At 39.6% G+C, this 26,571-nt stretch overlaps 1 protein-coding gene across 2 annotated transcripts in view; it reads left to right on the forward strand.

The window, feature by feature from the left end:
* MTUS2 (microtubule associated scaffold protein 2) overlaps nt 1–26,571 on the forward strand; it is a 567,457-nt gene that overhangs the window by 18,579 nt on the left and 522,307 nt on the right. For both annotated transcript variants that reach the window (XM_045069540.1, XM_045069541.1), the window contains exon 2: nt 4,649–4,721. The gene's annotated coding sequence lies outside the window, so the exon portion shown is untranslated. The remainder of the gene's footprint in view (nt 1–4,648; nt 4,722–26,571) is intronic.

Consider the following 26,571-nt stretch of genomic DNA (forward strand, 5'->3'; position numbering starts at 1 on the left):
TTCTGTAGTTCCTCAAGTACAGATCCTTTACCTCTTTGGTTAGGTTTATTCCCAGGTATCTTATGGTTCTTGGTGCTATAATAAATGGAATCGATTCTCTAATTTCCCTTTCTGTATTTTCATTGTTAGTGTATAAGAAAGCCACTGATTTCTGCACATCGACTTTGTATCCTGCCACGTTGCTGAATTGCTGTATGAGTTCTAGTAGTTTGGGGGTGGAGTATTTTGGGTTTTCCATATAAAGAATCATGTCATCTGCGAATAGAGAGAGTTTGACTTCTTCATTGCCAATTTGGATACCTTTTATTTCTCTTTGTTGTCTGATTGCTGTTGCTAGGACTTCTAATACTATGTTGAACAAGAGTGGTGAAAGTGGGCATCCTTGTCTTGTTCCTGATCTCAAACCAAACCAAACTTATAAGCAGTCTGCTAAGAGAGCTGCATACCAATTCCCTGACTTTATGTCCTGTTGTTTGAAAATATTGTCGGTAGCTCAAAACCAAGATCAGATTGATGTAATTTCTGAATTTGAAAATTATGCCTTAGGGTTTTGTGTTTTTTGCTCACTCCAAAAATGAACCATTCTGTGTGGGGAAGATATGGTTGTTTGCAATTTCTCTGTTCATTTTGTCCTTTTATATGAATTCAAAAAATAGTCATTAAACTTACCTACCATTTTAACTAAATTTAGCTTTCCCTCTTTTTAAAAATTATTATTCAAGTATAATTAACAGTGTTATATTAGTTGCAAGTGTACAATTTATTGATTCAACAATTCTATACATTTCTCAGTACTTATCAAGATGAATGTACTCTTAATCCCATTCAACTGTTTCACTCATCTGTCCACCTGCCTCCCCTCTGGCAACCACCAGTTTGTTCTCTGTATTAAGAGTCTCTGTATTAGTGGGTTTTTTGTTGTTGTTGTCGTTGTCTCTTTTTTTTTTTTTTTCTTTTTTTGGTCTCTTTTCTAAAATTTTCATTTGTTTTGTTTCTTAAATTCCACACGTGAATGAAATCATGTGGTATTTCTTTCTCTGTTTGACAGATTTCACTTAGCATTATACCCTCTGGTTCCACCCATGTTGTTGCCAGTAGCAAGATTTTATTCCTTTTTATGGCTGAGTAATCTGTGTGTGTGTGTGTGTGTGTGTGTTTGTGTGTGTGTGTATCACATCTTCTTTATCCATTCATCTATCAATGGACCCTTGGGTTGCTTCCATATCTTGGCTATTGTAAATAATGTTGTAGTAAATATTGGGGTGCATAAATCTTTTCAAATTAGTGTTCCAATATTCTTGGATAAATATCCAGTAGTAGAGTTACTGGATCAGATGGTAATTCTTTTTAAAAATTTTTGGAGAACCTCCATACTGTGAACCACAATGACTGCACCAGTTTGCATTCTCACCAGCAGGGCATGAGGGTTATTTTTTTTCCACATCCTTACCAACACTCATTGTTTCTTGTGTTTTTAATGTTAGTCATTCTGACATGTGTTAGGTGATATCTCATTGTGGCTTTGATTTGCATTTCCCTGGTGATTAAGCATCTTTACGTGTCTTTTAGCCATCCATATGTCTTCTTTGGAAAAATGTCTATTCATGTCTTCTGCCCATTTTTTGATTGGATTATTCATTGTTTTTTGTTTTTGTTTTTGGTGTTGAGTTATATAGTCTTTTTAATATAGGACTCCAAGGCATTAGGTAACACCTGCTTTCCTTGTCTTTTATGTCAGCTTCCCTGTTTTGTTGCCTGCTGATGTTCTGCAGACCCTGTTCTTTTTTTTCCTTTTTTTTTTTAATGGAGAAAATCTTTTTTTTTTAAGATTTTATTTATTTTCCAGAGAGAGAGAGAGAGAGAGTACACACAAGCAGGCAGAGAGGCAGGCAGAGGCAGCAAGAGAAGCAGGTGCCCTGCCAAGCAAGGAGTCCGATGCGGGACTTGATCCCAGGACCCTGGGATCATGACCTGAGTCGAAGGCAGCGGCTTAACCAACTGAGCCACCCAGGCATCCCGACCCTGTTCTAATCTCAGTAGTAATTAAAAGTGATCCAGGGCTCTTCCATAAGAGGTTGACCAGTTGGTTCTTAGGCAGCCCCTGGCTCTTCACAGAGTGGCTTTTCTTAGTTATTTATTACCTGGTAGCTTCCACACATGCATGCATGTGTCTTCACATACCTTAGCTAACACTCCTTAACTATGTTCATACTCTTAGTCCATCACTGTATTAACATAATGTCAGTTTCTAACTCTTTCACAATGGGTGGTGCAATTCCAACTGGTCCGTTAATTACAGGCTCTTATATTTGTAGTAGCTCTTTATTTTTGGCATACCTATCATAATAATAATGATTTCTTTTCTCTGTTATTATTAGTGCTATCATTTAGCTATTTCCATCATTAACACATATATCTTCTGCATTATAGTGATCCACATTTTATCGTAATACCTCTGTTTTAAAGGGAAGGGTGGTACTAGAACAGTCAAGAGTGCCGCTGAAGGTAGGATTTACTATTCGTGCATTTCCTTTCCTGGTCCTATGTGTTTTAAAATCTGATTGGATATGAACAAACAATAGGTTGCACCTAGCATGTCAGCTGGGGCTCTGCAGTCAAAATGCAGATTTTGACCCCACAACTTTTCTTCAGATAATTAATTTTCAAAAATAGGGAGCACTGGGTGTGGTGCATCAACAATGAATTCTGGTACCTTGAAAAGAAATTAAAAAAATAAAAAATTAATATATAAAAAATAGGGAACATGAACTAGATAAATGGTACTAAGAAGAGTTCAAAAAGTTTATTTTGCAATTGGCTGCTTATTTTTGCAACAAAACACAACAAGAAACAAAGCAGCTCATGTAGGCTGCTCATTGAATGGGTTTCCTGGTAGGAGGGAAATCATTAGGGCGGTTTCTACTCCATCTCAGAAGAAAATAAATTGTGTAAAGAGGTACATTTTTGTATCTAGGGCATTCACATGGCCTCTATTCTATTAGTTTGTAGTTCCAATAGTATTGTGCATGTCTGCATTGCATCTATAGTGGTGAGGGTGGCTGTGAGGGTCATGTGGTAGTGGAGGTGTTCATAGCAGTGGTGGGATGGCCTGGAAGTTCTGGTTGTTGTAGCTCCTAAGATAAGATGGGTTACCAAATATGTTAGACAGAAGTAAACTTTCCCTTCTTCCCATCTGGACTTGGACCTGTTTAATTTTCCCAGTGTGGTGTGATGCTCACCACCGTACACGGACTGCATTAGTGAGTGGGCAGCCCTTCTGCTTTCCTCCCCATGCTCCTTGTTCCTCACTCACTATGACATGCTTTCCATTTGGCCTTCCCTTCTTATAGAGATGCATTCTTACCATCACCTTTTGCCTTCTAGCCCTCAGCTGTTCTCTCTGCCACATTAAGAGTCTTGGAAAAGGCTCTTAATGTTGCAAGGAGGAAGCTGAGAGGGAGTTGGCAGTAAATAGACTGAGTTGGAAAAAAGAATTGAGGAGATATGCTCAGGCCCTTCCAAATGCCAGAGGCAATTCACTTGTTACATTTCACGTACGATGAAGATGCTAGGTTCTAATGGAAGCTGTTAATGCCCAAACCACTGATGTGCATAGGAAAATGACATGTGCTGAGCAATAGGTGTTTTGAAGATTAAGTTGTTGTCCAATCCTATTGTTTTTTATTTTTGTTTTTGTTTGTTGTTGTTTGTTTATTTTGGCTTGGAAAAGTGATGAAATTATCAGGTTTTGAGGTAAATGATGGTTGGATATCACAAATTTTATGACTTCGGTTAATAATAGCAGACATTCTGTGACATCTACTGCAGTAGCATCTTGGAGGAAAATTTGTGTTTTTTCTACTACCTAAAACTAAAGTTGCTTGACAAGTTAGAGAGGAATGTAATTTTTGCTGTTTTTTAAAATACAATTTTATTATAGACTTAATTAATATTACTGTAGTTAAGATTGTGGAACTTGTGGGTTGCCTGGGTGGCTCTGTCAGTTAGACATCTGACTCTTGGTCTTGGCTTGGGTCTTGATCTCAGGCTCATGAGTTCAAGTCCTGCAAAGGGCTCTGTGCTGGGTATGGAGCCATTTAAAAAAAATATTATGGGACTCATAGTTCTTTTAGTTCTTTATTTTTTTCTGAATAAGAAGAAAATAAGAAGTATAACAAAGTATAAATTTGGTGCCCTTTAAGAAAATTAGGAACTACCAAACACACATAATTATTCATGCATCAGAGTTATTCTTCCCCTGACAAGAGCCAAGTCTTAGGTTCTTAAGATGCTTCAGTTATAGGGTGTATTTAAGAATCAGCTTTCAGGTCATTAACTACTTGAGGGATTAAGAAAGAAAGAAAATTGAAGTCATGTATTCATTGAGGATTAATCTGAAAATAAGATGAAGAATCTCTGAAATCCCAGATGCAGCTAATGGAAAAATGGTGAGTTTGTGAAATAACTTCACTTATGAAGAGCACTTATGGAGAGTTTGTTTGTGGTACAATTACTGCAGAGATGAGAGCACTCCTGAACTAACTTTATTTTTTCAGGGAGAAGCATTATTACCATGGAGTAACTGGTTATGTTTTCCTAAATCTGTCTCCTTTCTTCTAAGTTTTACTCTGTCTTTTGCTTTTTTAAGGTTTCCACACCTGGACTGTCAACTAGGGCAAGTTGTCACCAATGGCAGTAAAACTCCTTTTCTGGGGGTCAAGGTGAGTACGGGGCTCGCTATTATTATTTTATTTGACTTGGGTCCCTGGCATGCAAAGGAAATAGCTGGTGGTAAATTTTGGATAAATATTATCGATGAGAAAAGTCAATTAAAATAAATTCTGAAATGGAAACTTTAATTCTGCTTTTTAAAAAAATGTGAGGAATCTGGGGCATCTGGATAGCTCAGTCAATCAAGCATCTGACTCTTGATTTTGGCTCAGATCATGATGTCAGGGTCGTGAGATTGAGCCCCGTGTCAGGCTCTGTGCCGGGCCTGGAGTCTGCTTGAGATTCTCTCTCTGCCTCTCCCTCTGCTCCACGTCCTGCTCACACACACATGTGTGTGCTCTCTCTCTATATATATAAATAAAATCTTTAAAAAATGTAAGGAATCTATTCAGATATTGATGAAATCCAAGTTCAAGCAACATGGTTGTTAATAATGTTAAATTTGTGGAATGTGTCTATAATGGATATCTCTTTCCTAGCGGTAATTAATCTGGGACAAAAGGTTATCATTTTATTGTTAACATGTGTTTAGTAATATCAGTTGGCAGAAATAGGACAAGAAAATGCAGTTAGTACTTAGGGGCTTGCTTTGAGGAGAGGATGTGGTTGATAGCTGAAGTTATTGAGAGAGAAAGCCCAGATTGGTGGGAGGGGGGTAGTTAATGCAGTGCAAACAGAGTTTATGAAACCAAGAGCAGACGCTTTAGTGAACAGCCAAGACCGCAGAAAGTTTAAAATGTTTGAGAGAAGCTTTTCCGAGGGCTGCTGCTGGCCCATATGGCATTTTGTGCAAATTAGACAAAGGCACCCCTTCCACAGACGTTTTTCTTCCATCTGATGGAAAATCATTGAACTATACTGATTTTTAGAACAAGACACTTTCTTGCCATATGCTGGAAAATTTTAATATAAATAATAAAATTATCCATATTTAAATCCTCAATGTTGTAACAAAGATATATAGTTTTGCTAATGATGTGATTAGTGGCCCCTTAAACGTGGTGGACTTGCATAGTGTACAACTTGAACCACCACCAGGCTGGCTTTGCTTTGTTGGGATTCAATTCAGGGTAGACTCTAAGGAAGGGAAGCTTGTTATTAAGTGTGGTCATTGAGGACAGAGGAGAGAAACAACAGTGTGGGGTATGGCTTTCACTGGACACTTGGGTGACATGGAAGAAGCTTAGAGGGACAGCAGCTTCTGTGGTTTTGGTAGCCTGAGATTTCTAGGGGTAAAACTAGGAAATGAAAACCTAAACTTGTATGTTTATATCAAATTTAGGACTGAGTTCCTGTGATTTAGTGCTATAGAATATGTACTTTCTGAGTCCCAGCATTACTCAAGTGGGCTTTATTCTGTAGATTACCATTTCTGTGGTGGTCGTGTTCTCAAAAACTATTTAAACTTGAGTGTTTTTTTTTTTTCTCCCCAGTTAAAGGAATTTGTTTCAAAATGTTGAGGGTGTTCAGAATGGATGGGTCTTCCCTACTTAACAGATTTTTATTATTTATTTATTTATTTTATTTATTTAAAAACGATTTTATGTATTTATTTGTCAGAGAGAGAGACAGAGTGTGCACACAAGCAGGGAGAGCAGCAGGCAGAGGGAGATGCAGGCTCCCTGCTGAGCAAGGGGCCAGTGCAAGTCCCTGGGAACAGGACCTGAGCTGAAGGCAGACTCTTAACAGACTGAGCCACCCAGGTGTCCCTTTAACAGAGTTTTAAATTAATCTTCTGATGAGACAAAAAACTGTTAAGTTGATGTTAATGGGTAGATATTGATTGACAAATACAGGGTAAGGAGGGTGCAGCAGTATTTTAGGGTGAGAGATAGGGCGACAGGTGGAGAAGGTGGTTGATAACTTGTGTGTTCTTGAGGACAAGAAGAACAGATAGGGGAAAAAACTTAATGTGATATGGATAGATGGTAATGGTTGTGGGAATGTTCAGGGTGGTGGTGGCAGCTGCAAGGGATCTGGTGGAGGGACGGTGGGGGCTGCCATCATGTTGACTCCTCTGAAGGAGGAAACGGAAGGTGGAGAAGATGCCAGGTCACGGAAAAACCAACAGGGCCCGAGAAGAAGCTTTTGCTTCCTTGGTGTCGATGCAAGAATTGATTAAAGGGAAATTCAAGGGGCTCCCTTTTGTGGAATGCTAAGCTAGTTTTCTTATTTTATCATCTACCTATCCCTTCTTCCCCCAAAGGACATTGCTTACATTAAGAATAACAATAAAGAGACTTCAGAGAATTGTTGTAATTCCAGTGAACGTCAACATTTATTTCCCATCCCCCTGCTCACAGCTCACCTTTCTTTCCTCTGTGTGTGTGTGTCTGTGTGTGTGGTGGGGGTTGATGCTCTGAATACAGAAGTAGAGGAACACATGTTCATTCAGAGAACCATTTATAGGGGAAGGAGCCCTGTTATTATTTACATCTGAAACCTTTCTTTTCTACCCCATCATACATACATGATCTGTGTTTTGAAGAAAGATATGATGTAGATTTTTTTTTTTAATGACTGGAGGGAGCAGAAGGAAAACGGGTGAGTGGGTTAGGAGGCTTTTATGAATCAGTACCCTCCTCCTCCTCCAGGTGATTGCTTAGGTGTCTGGATTTTATGCCTGTTTTTTTCCTTTGCCTTTAGAATACCAAGGGAAGAGTAAGAATAGGAAGATGTTTTGGGGTCTAATAGTTGGCACCTGTGATATTAAGCTAATAAATTCATTGTTCCTTTTTCCTTACCCTTCAGTAGGGAAAATGACACTTGCTGTTAGAAAATGCTAAAGAAGTCTTTGTGAAAGCACTAGCCTAACAAATGTTAAAATGACACAGAATAACATATTTAACAACATGAGAATGCAGCATTCTCATTGTCATTAATCTCCATAATTTTTGGATTAAAACAGTTGTCACTACATGATCCAAATGATTGTCTCGATTATTTTAAATCAGAGATTCTTTATGTTGATGATATAAAGATGTACATACTCTGCTGTGAGAGAGATTTAGACATAAAGAGTAGCTCTTTAAAAAGGAATGTTAGCAGGTTCTCATGTGATGGAGGTGGTTTTATTAGGTATCTAACGCCATGTACTTAATGGCTGCTTAATGGAGTGAAATCACTTGACAGTGTTTAAATGCTAATAACATGTGACACACAGCGAGCACTCACTTGCTCTGGTGCTGTGCAGAGCCCATCACACTTGTTTTCCTCATTTTCCCCTTAAACACCCTGTGAGGATGCCATCGCCCTCATTTTCCAGCTGTGGTGTGTGCAGCCAGCCATGCCCTTCACCATGACGTTTGCTGCGCTGCCCCTTTGGATTCTGGATGAGATCCAGGAGACTCCTGAAAGGGCTTTCCCTTTCTCAGATTCCATGTGTTTCAGATCAGCCTGCTCGGCCCTCATAATATGGAGCCCGATAGCTTCATACACAGAATTGCTTTAAAACTGAGCAAACAGTTCTATCATTAGAGGGCACCAGCTGAACAAGGCCAGAGGAAGCCTAAAAATAAATTTGCACCACATAATGAGATGTGAGGGAATTGTCGGTTGCAATTTGTTTCCCAGAGGCCTCAGAGGTTTTTAAAGAATATGTTGGCGCTTTTTTCCCCCCACCAAAGAAGGTCCTGTGATTCTAAAATATCAAAATGTCAACTAGGACTGAAATATCCTCAGATGTTTGAGGATATGAAGAAACTCAGCAGTTTGTGTGTCTTATTTTCTGCTTTAGCATTATTTTGAGGATAGATTAGAAGCTCCAGGGTCTTAAAGTCCATTATTTCAGGGAAGGTGGGGTTAGTATTTTTCCCATATCCATCTTTTTCTTAGAAAACACAGGAGAGGGGCGCCTGGGTGGCTCAGTGGGTTAAGGCCTCTGCCTTTGGCTCGGGTCATGATCCCAGGGTCTTGGGATCGAGCCCCGCATCAGGTTCCCTGCTCAGCAGCAGGCCTGCTTCCTCCTTTCTCTCTCTGCCTGCCTCTCTGCCTACTTGTGGTCTCTGTCTCTCAAATAAATAAAATCTTAAAAAAGAAAACACAGGAGAAGAGAAGGCCAGACACATTTTTAATATTTAAGTTCATAGATCCAGAGCCCAGAATTTTCGGGAATTGATTGTTGGGGCGAGGAGAGGCAGAGTCAATAAACGTTACCTGGTTGGTCCTGTTAAGATGATAGAAACCACATAGGTTTCTTTGTTGTCTGTTTTTATATGTGCACAAGACTGCACAATTTTCCGCGCACTGCTTGCTCATACTGTTAAGATACACACTGTTATCTGGCCTCTCTAGCTGGGAATTAAACCTGTGTTCTGTTTGAGGTGAGGCCAGATTTTATTAAAGTAGGTCATCAGGGCACACACACACGGGGGCCTGGATCACACTGGCATTGTGGCATCTTTGGTAATTAAATGGGTAAGCGCGCCAGTAGGCAAACGGAATGGCTTCCCTCCTGCTATTCGAGGCAGATAATAGGGAGCTGGGTGATACGGGAACACGTGTCCAGTTAATGATGATTTACAATGGGGTTCCTGGAAGAGTTCCTGTGATACTCATGTTCTGTCAGATGAGTTCATTGTATTTAAAATTATCACAGAATTACAGGAGAATTTAAAATGGTTGGGTTATTCACATGTTTTATGAGTTACTTCTAGTACATTTTAGTATAATGTGGGTTCCTCCTACCCCTTTCCTCTTGGAAACACTGAGAAACTGAGCTGACATCAGCCATTTGGCAGGGATTTCCTGGGGGCAGCAGCGTGGGATCTTGGGTAGAGAGATCAGCTGGAGATCATTTCCTTGTCCTTCTTTTGAAGGTTGAGTTTGGTTCTATCTAACGATCAGAGAATGAATTAAATGACTTTTTTTAATGGCTTTTTAAGATTTGCCTTTGTCTAAAAAGGATTTTGTATTTGACTTTTCATCATATTTTTATGGTTATTATTCCTTATGCTTAGCATCCCGATCTTTTAAAATGCCGTGTGTGTGTGTGTGTGTGTGTGTGTCTGTGTGTGTGTGTCTGTGTGTAATGTTCAGCTGCTAGGATCAGGGTATTCCCCTTAGATGTCAGGATAGGCAGAATGGCCTTTTCAGAAGTGATTGTTGACCAGCGTAGCTTGGGGAGCAGCCGTGGCCTCTGGGTGGTGGAGAGAGCAGGGGTCTCCGGCATTTTCTGATCTTGCTCCTATAGACCCTGCTCATCACTGGAATGTAAACTTGATGTGGGGCTGTTTGCTTTTTCACTGCTGTTTTCCTGATACCTCCACCACTAATGCCTGACACATGCTGGGCATTCAATGAATGTTTGTACAATGAGTAAGACAGGCTGGAGGCTGGTGGCTCTGGGAAGTGAGGTCCTTTTTCTTCCATCTCAACTAAAGATGCACATAGTCCTCTGATTCTTTCTGCAGCAGAGATCTAGTGAGAGATCAAGGCAATACCTAAGCTTCATTTAAGAAACTGGAGAGAAACAATCCTTTATTCATGGCATAGAACTTACTCAGTTCAAGTACTGGCTTTGTTGGAGGGTCCCTGATAAGTTGGATTCCTCTTCCCACTTTTTTACACAGAGACTGCTTGTTGTGTTTGTCACTTGGAACTAGACTGGTCATGGGCAAGCCATGATGAAGGATGCTGTGGAGTTTGGTGACATTCTGGGTTGTATCATAGCATTTGATCTGACTTGCATTCTTCCCTTAAAATGGGCTACCACCTGTCCTGTAGTTCTGGAAGGATCCAATGAGTTAACAAGTGAGAGCATCTAGTAATGTTACAGTGCTGGGCACAAAGGAAATGGTACGTTCCCTTCCAGGTAAGATCATGTTTAAAAGTCTCCTTTGAGAAGCTGACATTACTAGACTTGCTAAACTTATATTTTAAAAAAATATTTTTTTCCCCAGCTCCTTTCTCAAAATAAGATATATTAAAGAGTCTTATACAGGAGGAGGGCTGTTCAATTTATGACTTGTCACCAAGGAGCCTGTTTATACATTTATATAACTGTGCTGAACTAGTTTGTTAATGAACCAACATTCTTAAACATCAAAGCCAGTAGAAGCCACGTGAGAACAAACCATGGGGAAATCTAAACTAAGTTTTGAGGTCTCCAATCCAGGGCGTTTTTCACCTCAGAGTTTAATTTAGAAGAATAACAATTTTCTGTAATAACTAAAAAGCATGAAAGAATTAGATTGGAAACACTTGGCCAATTGTAAATTCTAAGATATATTTCAGTTCATTGGAGCATTTTAACATCAGCCAGAATGTACAGATATACTTCTGAGTCCATCAAGTCAAAAGCTGTATGTGTCCTTGCAATATTTTAGTTCTGTACTCTCTTTTTTTTCCTCTTTAAAAGAAATTAAATTATCTGAGCAAGTTCATCCTCACAGATTATTATAAATGTGCAAACAATATGCCACTTAACGGTGGCTTTTTAATAGACTGCTTGTCAGAAGAACTCGTGTTTTCTTCCACTTCATGTAGAAGCAGTTCTTGTTGTGCATTCAAAAAACAAAGCAGTCTTTCATTTATTAAGAAAATGTACACTTAAAAAAACCAATGAATTTTAGTAGGAAAAGGGTATTAGGACTCATCCTCTTCCTAAAAGTCAGACATGACAGAAATGGCAGTCTGTGAAGCTCCCGGCTTTGTAACACCTCATCAGTGTCTTGTGTGGGATGTATCCTTCTACCCCATAATGTAGTTATTCACAGATATGTGATTTCCTTACTGGACACTATGCCTCTTCACTGGCATGGTCCACGTCTCATTCACTCCAGTTTTATTTACACAATGCCTTGCGCATAATGGGCCTTAGTAAATATTTGGTGGATGAAAACACTGAGCAAGGCACAGAGGGCTGGATTCGTTGTTTGTGGTTTTCATCATTTAAGATGGGAATGGTATGGAAGAGTTGATGTCCGTAGATCTTGGGTGAGCCAATGCAGTGGCCTGTATTTAGGATGGTAAGAGAAGTCTGCCAGCAACTCAGCTTAGGTAATGTTCTTGAGTAAGTGGGGATATGCTGAAACAGGCATGAACCGTTTGGAGTCTCTGTAAATAGAGTCAACGTCATTTGAATTTTTTAAAAGATATTTTATTTATTTGACAGAGAGAGAGAGATCACAAGTAGGCAGAGAGGCAGGCATAGATAGAGGAGGAAGCAGGCTCCCTGCTGAGCAGAAAGCCCAATGTGGGGCTTGATCCCAGGACCCTGAGATCATGACCCGAGCTGAAGGCAGAGGCTTAACCCACTGAGCCACCCAGGTGCCCCTCATTTGAATTTTTTGATGGCATCTTTATTCTCCTGGTTGGATCTAGTGCAGAGAAGAAGGTGGGGATGAGTGTGGAATTTACAGTTTTGCCTCTCAGTGGGAAGAAATGGGAGCATGGGAGCCCTGCAAGGGAATAAGGACAGTGACTGGTCCAAGAGAAAAGGGAAAAGGACCCGGGTCGGGAAGGAGTCAGGAGGTGGATTCAGGTTATCAGGCCTAGAGTAGATTCCAGAAGACATTAAAGGTGACTTTTGAGACTTTTATGACTCTTTTGAATTTGTCACTATCTTTCTTGTTTGTTATTTGTACTGTGTCTTCTGTCTTGTTTATTGCTCTGGCAAATGCTAGGGTATCAGTGAGGAGTTGGGAGGGTGGTTTTGCTGGGAAGGCCTCATTTCTTTCCCTTCCTGGCCTAATTCCTCCATCTGCACCGTCTGAGAAAACCAGGAAGCTTCCCTGAAGATCGATGCCACTTTGGAGTTATACTCTCTAATGCCAGGTGGGATCCGTATCACTCCAGCATTTGGGTGTCCACTGTCTGCAAAACTCAGCCTTGCGGGGAGAGTGGGCATGAGAATTGCAGCTAGGCCTTCTTCCATGGCAGACACTGTCATTTACTTACCTGAGCCTTCTCCCTTGGTGGGGCTCAGCCCTCATATCTGACCACCCCATATGTAGACCTACAGGGTATTGTCAAAATCCTCAGCAGAAATGTAAGGCCTTCTGCACACTCATGTTTTATCTATATTTCCTGCTCCCTACTCTTTCTGTAGTTCAGGTATATAAATATATATTGAATGTTTGTTTTGTGATACTTACTATGCTAGGTACTCAAAACATAAGAGAAATAAAATTCAGTTTCCGTTTTCTAAGAATTTACAGTCTGATGGGGTAGACCAATATGTAAACAATGGATTAAAGCAGAAGCATGGCACTGAGACTGACAGGTCACCTCTCCTCCATTCTTTCTAAGCCTCTTACAGTTAGTATGTTTGGGGATCAATCAGTATTGATTTGATATTGGTGTTTTATATCTGTACTACTGAATGACAGTAGTTGCTGTCCTGAAAAATAATTTTAGCTACTATAAGAGCTAGAAGAGTCAAAAGAAATAAATTATTCACAGCGGTGTCTAGTGGGGCAGGACAAGAGACTAACACAGTTGATCCTTGAACATGTGGGGGTTAGAGAAGGGTCTCCCCTGTGCACTTGAAAGCCTACATGTAACTTCTGATTTCCCTAAACCTAACTACTAATAGTCTGCTACTGACCCGAAGCTTTACTGGTAACATAAATAGTTGATTGACTTATATTTTGTGTTATATATGTTATATACTAAATTCTTATAAATATAATAATAATAAAATATAAATATAATATATATTTTTATATTATAAAATAATATAAATATAAAAAATATAAATATACTAACAATAAAATATAAAAACAATAAATTAAGAAAAGAAAGTGTTGATGAGGAAATCATAAGGAAAATGCATTTACAGTTCTGTGCTGTAAAAAAAAAATCCACATATAATAGACTTGTTCAGACCCATGTTGTTCAAGGATCAACTGTATTTTGGAATATTTTCAATAAAAGAGGGTGTGATTGTTGAGTTTAAAGAAAATTGAATAGAAGAGTCTTTTGGTAAGCTTTGCATTAATGATTACTTGACAATATTCTAAGCCTTTTTCCTCCATCAGTCTCTCTGCTATTGACTAAAGAATATTTTTGGCCTGAATGATCTAGATCTCAATAGGGGTACTTTTGCTCTCTCTCTCATTGGACAATTGGCAATGTCTGGAGACATGTTTGGTTGTCATGACTGGGCATGCCAGGAAGGCTGCTCATCATTCTATAACACAAAGGACAGTCACCCACAAAGGATTTTCTGACCCAAAATATCAGTTGTGCCAATGTGGCAAAATTTTGGTCTGAATGAATAGACTATATTGCTTATACTCACTATAGAATTTTACAAGATCCCACATCAGGTGTTCCCATGAAGATATTTAAAAAGATGATTTTGAACAAAAGGGGGTTGGAGGCAACACTGCATGTAGATGATTAGTAGCAGTTTTTCACTGGTGACCTCCCTTATTTTTTGGTGCTTTTTTTCTTTCTTAAAAATTGGGGCATAATTGACATAATAATTTAGGAGTTTCAGGTGTGCTACAGGGTGATTTGATATTGTATACATTGCAAAATGATCACCCTGATAAGTCTAGTTACCACCTGTCACCCTACCAAGTTAACACATTTATTGACCATATTCTCTGTGCTGTACATTAATCTCCATGACTTACTTATTTTATAACTGAAAGTTTGTGCTTCTTGATCCCTTTCATTTATTTTGTATCCCTCCACTAAAATAGGAAATCTTAGATCAAAATTGGCAACAACCAGTCTGTTCCCTATGTCTAGGAGTCTGCATTTTGTTTTGTTTTTTAGATTCCATGTATAAATGAAATCATATGGTATTTGTCTTTCTCTGACTTATTTCACTTAGTATAATTTCCTCACGGTCCATCCATGTTGTTACAAATGGCAAGATTTCATTCTTTTTATGGCTGAGTAGTATTCCATTGTATATATACCATACCTTCTTTATCTTTTCATCTATTTATGGACATTTGGGTTATCTCCAGGTCTTGGCTTTAATAAATAATGCTGCAGTGGACAATAGGGGAGCATATATCTTTTTGAATTGGTGTTCTCATTTTCTTTAGATAGACTCCCAATAGTGGTGTTGCTGGATCATATGGCAGTTATATTTTTAATTTTGTGAGGAACTTCCACACCATTCTCCATAATAGCTGCATCAACTCACATTTTTTTGGTAAATATTAAATGTTTAATATATAACTATTAAATAACACAGTGCTGCACAAGCAGTGGGCCAAATATGAAATCAAACAGCAAATCAAAATATGTCTCAAAACAAAAGAAAAGAATACAATATTCTAAAACCTATGGGATGTAGCAAAAGTGGGTGTTAGAATGAAATTTATCCAATAAATGCTTGTTTTAAGAAAAAAAGTTCAAAAAAGCAATATTAAATCACAAGGAATAGAAAAAGAAGAAACTTGGCTGAAATTTAATAGAGGATGGAAATAACAGAGAAAATCCGGTATATATAAAATAAAGACCAGAATAAACAATAACGTAACATTGAAGGTAATGACCAGCTTTTCCAAAGATCAACAAAATTGGCAATGCTTTAACTACATTAACTAAGAAAAAAAGAGAAAAGACTCAAAAACCAAAATGAAAAATGGAAGAGAAAATAATACAAAATAGATAACCACAGAAATACACAGTGTGATAGCAGATTCCTATAAACAATCATATGCTAACAAATCAGATGACTTAGGAAAAAAATCCACATATTCCCTAAAAACACGCAAGTTACCATGATTGCATCATGAATCTTGAATCCAAGAAATAGGAAATCTTAGATCAATAATGAGAATGAAAATTGAATTAGGAGTCACTCTCCCAGCACAGAAAAGCACAAGACCACATGATTTCACTGGTGAATTCTACCAGACATTTAAAAAAATAAATAACAGTCTTTATCAAAATCTTACAAATAATGGAATGGAGGGAACACATTCAAAATCATTCCATGGGACCAGTACTACTCTGATACCAAAGCAGGATAAAAACAAAATAAAAACAATAAAATCTAGTTTATCTGATATAAGTATTGCTTTTGATTGGAGTATTTAGTCTATTACATTCAAAGTAATTATTGATAGATATGTATTTATTGCCACTTTATTACTGTTTTGTTGCTGTTGTTTTTTTGAGATTTTCTCTGATCCTTTCTTGTCTTTGTAAAGTTTGGTATCTCTTTTGCACTTCAAGAATTCCCTTTGGTATTTTTTGCAGGGCTGGGTTGGTGGTCATGAGCTCCTTTAGTCTTTGTTTGCCTGGGAAACTCTTTATCTCTCCTATTCTGAATAGGAGATAGATTGCTGGATAGAGTATTCTTGGCTACAGATTTTTCCGATTCAGCATGTTGAATATATCATGCTTCTGGCTTGCCAAGTTTCTGTTGAGAAATCTCCAGCTAGCCTTATGTGTTTCCCTTGTAAGTTATGGACTTCTTTTGTCTTGCAGTTTTTATGATTTTATCTTCATCACTATAGTTTGCAAATTTAATAACAATATGTCTTGGCATTGGTTTGCTTTTGTTGACTTTTATGGGAGTTCTCTGTGCCTCCTGGATCTGGATATCTGTTTGCTTCCCCAGATTAGGGAAGTTTTCTGCCATTGTTTCTTGAAATAAATTTTCTTTTTTTTCCCTAAGATTTTATTTATTTATCACAAGTAGGCAGAGAGGCAGGCAGAGAGAGGTGGAAGCAGGCTTCCTGCTGAGAAGAGAGCCCAATGTGGGGTTCAATCCCAGGACCCTGAGACTATGACCTGAACTGAAGGCAGTGGCTTAACCATCTGAGCCACCCAGGGTTCAATCCCAGGACCCTGAGACCATGGCCTGAGCTAAAGACAGAGGCTTAACTATCTGAGCCACGTAGGCGCCCTTGAAATAAATTTTCTGCCCCGTTTTTCTCTCTTCTTTTCCTGGGACTCCTATAATACAAATGTTATTATGGTTGTTGGAGTCACTGAAATCTCTACTCTATTCTCATGTTTCATAATTCTTTCTCTCTTTTGTTCAGCTTCTTTATTTTCCATTTTGTCTTCTGGGTACTAATTCATTCCTCTGTTTCTTCTGGCCTGCTGTTCATTGCATTGAGCCTGTTTCCAATCTCATTTATTATATTCTTCATCTCAGGTTGATTCTTTTTTAACTCTTTTATTTCTGTTGTAAGAGTCTCACCAATGTCTTCTATTTTCTCAAGCCCAGTGAATTATCCTTATGATTGTTGCTTTAATTTCTCCATCAGGCATGTTACTTATATTCTTTTTGCTTAGATTTCTGGGCATAGCCTTAACTTGTTCTTTCAGTTGGGATAAATTCCTCTATCTTGGCATTTTGTCTAAGTCTCTCCCTATTTCTCTATGTTAGAAAAGCCAGTATGTCTCCTACTATTGAAAGTAATGGCTTTATGAAGAGGTCGCATAGTGCCCAGGGCCTGGCACTTCAGGGAGTGTCTCTTTTTTGGTCTATTCTGTGATCCAGTAGTTGTTCTGTAACATGTTGCTTAATTTCCATGTATTCATAGTTTTTCCAGTTTTTCTTGTAACCGATTTCTAGTTTCATACCATGTGGCTAGTAAAGAAGCTTTATATGATTTCATTATTCTTGAATTTGTTGAGACTTGTTTTGTGGCCTAACATGATCTATCCTGGAGAATATCCCATGTGCACTTGAGAAGAATGTGTATTTTGCTGCTTTAGGATGGAATATTATGCGATCTATTCTGTCCATCTGTTCTGATGTGTCATTTAAGGCCTTAACAAGCTTGCTTTTATTATATTAGTTCATAAGATACATTGTTTATTGCTTAGCATGTTCTGGAGAACATTAGAAATATATCTCTAGTGTCTAGCACAGACCCTGTAACATAGTACACAATTAATATGCATTTGTTGGATGAATGTATGAATGCATTATTGCATATATTCCTAGAGATAATAGCATTTTATTTGTTTCCCAAATACTCTTTTTGTACTTTCATAGGTAGCAAAATGAAAAGTGTGCTGCCAAGGTTGACAAAGTCATTTCAAAGATTCAAAGCGAATGTTAAGTCAGTAAAATAAGACACCTGGCTCTCGCAAAGGGAGAAGCTAGAAAGTCACTGACTGTAATATCAGCTTGTTTGGAAAGCTGAACAGGCAGAAAGCACAGCCGAAGTTCACAAGAGCCCATTCGGTATGGAGCCACAGAGGAATATGTATGGTACAAGTAAACAGCTGTACCAAAAAGCCAACTCAACAGAGACCTATGGTAGGAAAACAAGTGGGCATAATACAGAGTCCCTGGAGGAAATAGAAACTCAGCTTAATGGTAGTGCTACTGTCGGCCAGGGACGCAGACCGATCAAATGAGAGCAAGCTCAGAGGATCCCGGCCCTGCCTCATGGCTGCCATCTGTGCTGGTTCTGCTGGGAAAAGCTTTTTCCAAGTGTCTCTCTTGCTTGTTTTCCTAAAGGAACCCTCTGCTCCAACCAGATTTCCCTGCTCACTGTCCAAACATGCTTCATGCTGCCTCTACCTGGTTTTGCTCACCACGTTCTTCTGTCCAGAATGCCACTTTCATGCCTCCCATCCTTTTTTTTTTTTTCCCAAGACTCAGCCCAAGTTCTATGTCTTTTATGAAATCCTTTCTTAGTTTGTCTGCATCAGAAATTTTTAACCATTTGAGGTAAAGTGGGTCATATATCCCTTCATTTCTCTGAATTCAGGCAATAACATTGCAGTCATTGTTTGTGATCAGGACTTACAGGGGACAGTTGCCAGTACATTGCATGTGGGATGTGAATCCCAGAGCAAGGAGGTAGGTAGAGATAAGGAGAGCATCAGGAGGACTCCATTCTATAGAAACCTCAGGTGTTTAGAAAAACATTAACTGGAGAGAAATTCATCTTGTTATGATCACTGAAGCAGGCAGTAAGAACAGGAAAGCATTGCCCTTCTGTCCAGCAGGGAGCCATTGGATGACTGCCTGCCAGGCAAGAGACTTTTAGCCAGAGTCCATGCTCAGCACCCTGCCCGCTGGCTTAAGATCTGATTTTGACAGAACCTACCTGGACAAAGAAGGGGTGCCAAGTGCTTTAGCTTGTCTTGCAAACCCCAGACAGAAATGTAAATGCTATCCTAATATTAGGCAGAGGTAATCTCCCCTATTGACAGGACCACATTCTAGCTTTTGGGTACAGGTAGAGATCAGCCAGTCCTTGTTTCCTCAGGGTCCATGTACAACATGGAAGGCAGGAACAGCTCCTTCTCTGCCCCGGTCTTGGTATAAGCTCAGGCAGTGAGGCCACGCTTTGCTAATTGGCCGGAGCCAACCCCACTGGGCTCAGTACTCCTGTCAGAATCACCAGGGACCCTCTCTCCCCAGCAAATTTAGCTGGGAATTTAGTGATATTGGAAAAAATTCCCAACGGCAATGGGTTTGATCACCTCTATTTAGAAGAGCGATATTAAAAACATAAATTGCCCAGAGGGTATGCTTAACATTAAAATGTGAAGCAGTAGTAGGAAGAAGAGACTTGTAAAAATGAAGTTTAATTTTGCTACAGAGAACTTTCATTCTTTGTGCAGCATTTCTTAGGGATGTCTAAACCATCCCCGAGGTCGGTCTTTAGACAGTTGATTCATTTTACAGCAAAATCTTAGACGGATACATTAAAATTAAACCTCATGCTGGGTGTTAAAATTTCATTATCAAACCTGTCCTTATTACGGGTACTTGTTTTCCATTCATATGAGACCACTGGGTAGAGAAAATTTACCTTGATTTTTGTATTCAGAATATTCAGTTGCCCATTTACCATGGTTTCGTTTATTTCTGGATGTAAATTTCCCCTTTTTGTGTGCAGCTGAGTGTATCTCTCAGTTGCCAAAGAGGAGAGAAATATCACTATTAAATGCAATGATCATTTATTTGCAAGTTAAAACATATTCTGAAAAGAATGAAAGCTTATTCTTGCCTGAAGCTTGTTTGTTCTGTAAGAGCTGTGAGGTGTCTCTGAGGGTTGTTTCAATGCTGTCTTTTTTCCTGTTTCTTAGCAGTAAAGTATATTCCTGTTCCAGCAAAAACCTTTATTTATGTTGGTGTAGGAAGTAGAGAAAGGTGAGGAAATGTATCTGGAGTGGACCTATGAGAAATAAACGCACAATGCTTGTGTAATTTACCTGCAGGACTAGTGATTCTGAAAGATTCTAAACTGTATATTTAAATACCATCATGCAAACACATGCATTTCGATACTGATATTGATGGAATTCATCTTAGATAACCAAGTGTACTGGAAGGCCTTGGGCTGATTCTGACTTACAAGAAGGGAAATCAGACGACTTGTTTTGAAAACATTTTAACAGCCCCCCGCCCCCCACCCCCAGCCGCCACATGTGTGTTTTGTGTGTGTTAAATAGTTTTGAAAATATTGGAGCACTTGGGTGGCTCATTTGGTTAAGTGTCTGCCTTTGGCTTGGATCATGATCCCAGAGTCCTGGGATAGAGCCCTGTGTTGGGCTCCCTGCTCAGCAGGGAGCCTGCTTTTCCTTCTGCCCCTTACCCACTTGTGTTCGCTCTCTCCCTCTCAAAAAAATAAATAAAATCTTAAAACAATAGTTTGGAAAATATTTATTGATTATTTTGTATTGGGTACTATGTGTATGTCCTGGATACAAATGTAAATATGTTTAGGTGATATGGTCCTTGCCTTCCAGGAGCTTAGAGTCTAGGAGGAGATATAAGGAGCAGCAACTATGGTACAGGTGAAAAAGGGCTCTAACCAGGGACCTGAAGTGTATTTAATTCTGGGGATGCTTCTTAAAATTGTACATCACAGGAAGAGGATTTGGTAGAGAGATGCATGTTTATTTGGAAGGGGCGTGTACAGGTGAGGAGCCCCTGATGCTTCCCCTTGGAAGCTCTTGCAGAGGACTTTGCGCCTGTCTTAGAGCTATGGGCCTTGCTTCCCCAAGGAGCCAAACTGCAGGTGTCTGTCATTTGTACTCTGCTCCTCTAAGTGTCTTCTCCACACTGAAACCAGAGTGAGACTTTGGAACTTCATTCAGACATCATTGCTCTGCTTACAACTCTTCACTGGCTTCGCAGCTACCCAGGGCTTCACCCTTATGCTCCGAATGGGCCACCTACTGGCCTCCTTGATGTTCTTCAAGCGTAACAGTCACATCCTGTCTTCGTTTGCCTGTGTGGTCCCCTCTGCCTGCAGGATCCCTTGCCCGTGTATAGTATGCAGCGGCTTTGAAGGGGGGGGGTGTCTCGGAAGAGCCCTGATCTGTAGCACCCCCATATTCTCTGCCCTCTGTAGTCTAACTTCTCCTCTGAACACTGTTCCTCCATTACTGAGCCCTTTGTTCATCTGCCTCAACTGCAGTGTAAGCTCTAGAAGCAAGTCTTGTCCTCTGCTCTGTTTCCAGCACCTAGGGTGGGATCTGGCTCACAGGAGAGAATGAATATCTGTTAGATGACAAAGTGAATGAGGTTAAGGGGAAAACATGGTTTGGGGATGGTAGTTGGGAGGTTTGTCTTCAATGGCTTGTGAAAAAATGAAATTAAAATGTGGGCTTCCAAGTATTTTAAAAGGCTCTAAGTATATTTGTTTCCCAGCAATATAAATTTAGAAGATTTCTAAATTCTTTGGAAAAAATTTCCTTGCCAGATATCTGTGGATGGGGAGTGGCAGATTATCTGAAGTAGATCTGATTTTGTGTTGGAATTAACACTTACATAAAATGTTTTGTTGTTTCAAATACTTTAGATTTAGTTGGAAGTTTTAAACGTAGGAGAGGTAAGGAGAGGTTCAAAGTGTGTGTGTAAGTGTGGAGCATGATTTTAAAGGGTTAAAAAAAATCTGATGGGTTGGCTTGGTGGTGGGTATTAAGGAGGGCAGGTATTGCATGGAGCACTGGGTGTTCTATGTAAACAATGAATCCTGGAACACTACATTAAAAACTAATGATGTACTGTATGGTGACTAACTTAACAAAAAATAATTAAAAAATTAAAAAATGCAGGTGCCTAAAGAAAAATTCCATATGAAATATTTTCTACTAATTATGCATTTGTTAAACTGTTGAACATGCATTTGATCATGAAGGCAGCAGCACACTGACTGTGAAAATGATCTCATTTTTTGTGTTCTTGGAGGAATACACAGAGCCTCATCTCTTGTGGGCTGGGTCCAGAGTGGGTGCCATGGGGAGGCCGTAAAATTCCTTTGGGGATGGAGGATGAAATAGAAACTAAATTTTTTTATATTTTGCTTTAAGGGTGGACACACACAGCTTCACTTGGTCATCTGTAATGTTCTGAACTGAGATATGCAGGGGGAGCAGCTGGGAGGTCATGTCTGTCTGGAAGAGACATCCTTGTCCCTTTTGCAGATCCTTGTCCCTTTTGCAGACTGTGTGTGCAGGGTTAAGTAGATTTACAGATTACATTATCTAGTTTTAATTAAATTAACCTTCAAAAAATAGGTAAGTGGCTTAAAGAATAGAAATATACCATGATACTAAAAAGTGAAAGTGGAAATGAACATCAAGAAATGGCAGAACTGACACTGTTTCTATTCCTTGCCTGAGCATTTGCTTAACCAACTAAGAAGTAATGAAAACCTAATCCTATTGGACAAGACTTGCCAAAAATTCAAAATCCTCAAGAAGATTATTCAGATGAGGATTTATGGCTGTTATTGCAGCAATGTAGCTTGCTTGTCCCAGTTGGATAGTATGTCTTGTCATTTTAGTTACAGGTCAGAAAACATGTATACAATTTATACATGTATATAATTACATATGTATGTATATATACATGCACTTTATAAATAAGTATACACTGTTGCAGGATGCATGCTCAAAGTATCTTTCTGTTAGGGGTGTCTACCCAAGAAAACTTCCTGCCCACAGTTCAAGGGGTGCGCTATTTAAAGTGTGGTCCCCAAACGTGGGAACATTTTAAAAATGCAGAATCTTAGAATTCCATATCAGACCTCCGGAATGAGAATAGGCATTTCAACAAGATTCTTAGGTGATTTGTGTACACATTATAGTTTGGGAAATGCTGGTTAAGGGCACATTTTATATCATACTCCTTCTGTGCTTTTGAAATCAGGGAGTGATTTCCCCCCACATAACTGTAGAATTAGGAAAGTCTGTTTTTTTTTAAATTGAGATATAATTAACATATAACATTATATTGCTTTCAGGTGTATAACATAATGATTTCATATTTATATATGTTGTGAAATGATCACCACAACAAGTCTGTTTAATATCCATCATCACACATAATTATAATTTTTTCCCTTATAATCAGAACTTTTTAAAAATGTGTGAATAGAATTTTAAAAAAGATTTTATTTATTTATTTGGCAGAGAAATACAGCGAGAGAGGGAACACAAGCAGGGGGAGCAGGAGAGGGAGAAGCAGGCTTCCCACCAAGCAGGGAGCCTGTTGCAGGGCTTGATCCCAGGATCCCGGGATCATGACCTGAGCCAAAGGCAGACTCTTAAAGACTGAGCCAGCCAGGTGCTCCAAAATAGAATTTTTTTTTATTGTGTTATGTTGGTACCATACAATACATCATTAGTTTTTGATGTAGTGTTCCAAGATTCATTGTTTATGTATAATACCCCGTGCTCTATGCAGTATGTACCCTCCTTAATACCCACCACCAGGCTCACCTGTCCTTTGCCGTGCAGAAGCTTTTATCTTGATGAAGTCCCGAAAGTTCATTTTTACTTTTGTTTTCCTTGCCTGTGGAGATTTGTCTTGAAAGAAGTTGCTGTGGCCGATGTCAAAGAGGTTACTGCCTACGTTTTTCCACTAGGATTTTGATGGATTCCTGTCTCACATTGAGGTCTTTCATCCCTTTTGAGTTTATCTTAGTGTATGGTATGAGAGAATGGTCGAGTTTCATTCTTCTGTATGTAGCTGTCCAATTTTCCCAGCACCATTTATTGAAGAGACTGTCTTTTTTCCACTGGATATTTTTCCCTGCTTTGTCGAAGATTATTTGACCATAGAGTTGCAGGTCCATATCTGGACTCCCTACTCTGTGCCATTGGTGTATGTGTCTGTTTTTGTGCCAGTATCATGCTGTTGATCAGAACTTTTAAGATTTGTCTTAGAAATTTTCAATATATAACACAGTGTTATTAACTATAGTCATTATGCTATACATTACATTACCAAGACTTACTTAACTGGAAGTTTGTAACTTTTGACCATCTTTACCCATTTTGCCTACCTCCCCTATCCTTGCTTCTAGCGACCACCAGTATGTTCTCTGTATTTGTGAAGCTTTTGAAAACATTCCCTGTGTAAGTGAGATCATATGATATTTGTCTTTCTCTGACTTTTCACTTAGCCTAATGTTCTCATGATTTGACCATGTTGTTGCAGATAGCAAGATTTCCTTCTTTTTTAATGGCTGAAAATCATTTCGGTGTGTGTGTGTCTCTTTTTTTTTTTTTTAAGATTTATTCATTTGAGAGAGAGAGAGAGTACACGTGTGCCTGTGTGCTTGTGTGAGTGTGGGGGAGGGGTACAAGGAGAGAGAGAGTCTTAAGCACACTCCCTGCTGAGCATGAAGCCTGATGCAGGGCTTGATCTCATGACCCTAAGATCATGACCTGAGCCTAAATCAAGAATCTGATGCTTGACCAGCTTAGCCACCCAGGCATCCTCATGTCACATCTCCCTTATCCATTACTCCCATCAGTGGACACTTAGGAACTTCCATGTTTTGGCTCTTGTAAATAATGTTGCAGTGAGCATGGAGGCTCATTAATCTTTCTGGGTTTAATGTTTTTGTTTCCTTTGTTTAAATACCCAGAAATGGAATCGCTAGATCATATGGTAGTTCTATTTTTAATTTCTCTTTTTTAAAGAATGAGGTACACTTATAGTTTGTCTCCCTCCCAATCCCATCTTGTTTCATTTATTCTTCTCCTACCCACTTAAGCCCCCATGTTGCATCACCAACAAACTGAGGGTTGCTGGGGGGAGGGGGTTTGGGAGAAGGGGGTGGGATTATGGACATTGGGGAGGGTATGTGCTTTGGTGAGTGCTGTGAAGTGTGTAAACCGGGTGATTCACAGACCTGTACCCCTGGGGATAACAATATATGTTTATAAAAAATAAAAAATTAAAAAATTAAAGAATGAGGTACAGCTGACTCTTTTGAACTGTTGGAGGGACTTCCATACTGTTCTGTAGTGGCTGCACCACCAGCGGTACATGAGGGTTCCTTTTTCTCCATGTCCTCACCAACACTTGTTATTTTTGTGTCTTTTTGATAATAGCTACTCTAGCAGAACCGAGGGACTGTCTCATTGTGGTTTTGATGTGCATGTTCCTGATGATGAGTGATAGCCCACAGTCTGGTTTTAATCTTTGTTCTGTCACGTACAAATGTGACTTTAGGCAGCTTATTGAACCTCTGAGGCCCTGTGTCCCGGTCAGTAAAGTAGATGTGGCCTCTTAGGTTATTTGTCAGGATCGCGGGGAGAGGAGATGTGGAGAGGAGGAGCCCAGTTAGGATTGCTTCAGTCCCTCCTCCCTCTCCTGCTTCTCCTTAGTCTGGGAACCCACTGAAGGAGGGAAAGCTTATCTTTATATTTTGTAGCACAGAGGTCTTTATAAACTTCTTGCTCATGTACCTCCTTAAAGAATTTGGAAAAATCACATATACCCTCACATTTTTAAATGTGATAAGCACTGGGTGTTACACACAACTGATGACTCCCTGAACACTATGTCTGAAACTAATGTTGTACTGTATGCTCGCTACTTGAATTTAAATTTTTAAAAAAGTGAGTATGAGGAAATTTGATCATAAGTCTAAAAAGTTGCAATGTAATCCCTAGGTTCTTATAAATATTGATGTTTTAAAATAAAACTGGTTACATCACTCTTACTCTTCTTAATCTAGCTCCTGGAATAAAATTGCCAGGTGATTTGGTAGAATCTCACTGGGGGTTGGTGAATGGGAAGAGCCAGAGTTCATTTCTTCTCTTTCCTTCCTCCCTCTCAGCCCCCGCCATCACTCTGCTTCTCTCCCTCACAGACTTTGGTGGCATCCCCTGTGGTTCTTTCTCCCATTGAACGGCCTCACGGTCCTGGCTCCCTCCTGGGGGTGCTGGCCCCAGGCTTTGGTCCGATGGCTGGTGGCGGCTCCCCGCAGTGGCTTCCCCGTCCTGCCCCACAGTTCCCTTAGTCACTCCTGTATCTGTGTGACCAGTTCCCTGAGTTGATTCCCTCTGCTGCAGATACTTCAATTGTGTTCTGTTTTCCTGGTGCTGATACTCCAGTCTTTATTGATAGGCCAGTATTTGGAATTGTCCCCTTGTCCCTGGAGGATTTTAAAGCCCAAATCAGTGCACTGTAGAAAGATTCAGGGTGTGTGAAGGGTGTGCTTTTCTTTATAAAACAAAAACAAGGGCCCATGGTGGCTCAGTGGGTTAAACCTCTGACTTGGGCTCAGGTCATGATCTCAGGGTCCTGGGATCGAGCCCCAAATCGGGCTCTTTGCTCAGTGGGAGCCTGTTTTCCCCTTTCTCTGCCTGCCTCTCTGCCTATTTGTGATCTCTGTCTGTCAAATAAATAAACTCTTAAAAAAATCAAAAACAAAAACAGAACAAGGGCGATTGTGTGGAGGAAAGATGGCCCGAGGCAGTACAATTTGGGGGAAAAGTGCAAAGAGAAGATAAGGATGTATGAACCAATGCCTTCTCAGTGAGTATCCTTGAGAAGTCATCGTGAGCCCCAGTTTGGAAAATGCTGCCTTTCCAAGTCAGACTCGTTGCATCTAGCTGGCATACATGACACTGTTTGAGTACATGGGTGACTGTGTACATCTGGAAAACCCAGCTAAAGTGGGATGTGTACCGAAT

This window comes from Mustela putorius, unplaced genomic scaffold (assembly GCF_011764305.1).
Source record: "Mustela putorius furo isolate JIRA1106 unplaced genomic scaffold, ASM1176430v1.1 tig00003942_pilon_pilon_pilon, whole genome shotgun sequence".
NCBI lineage: Eukaryota > Metazoa > Chordata > Mammalia > Carnivora > Mustelidae > Mustela > Mustela putorius.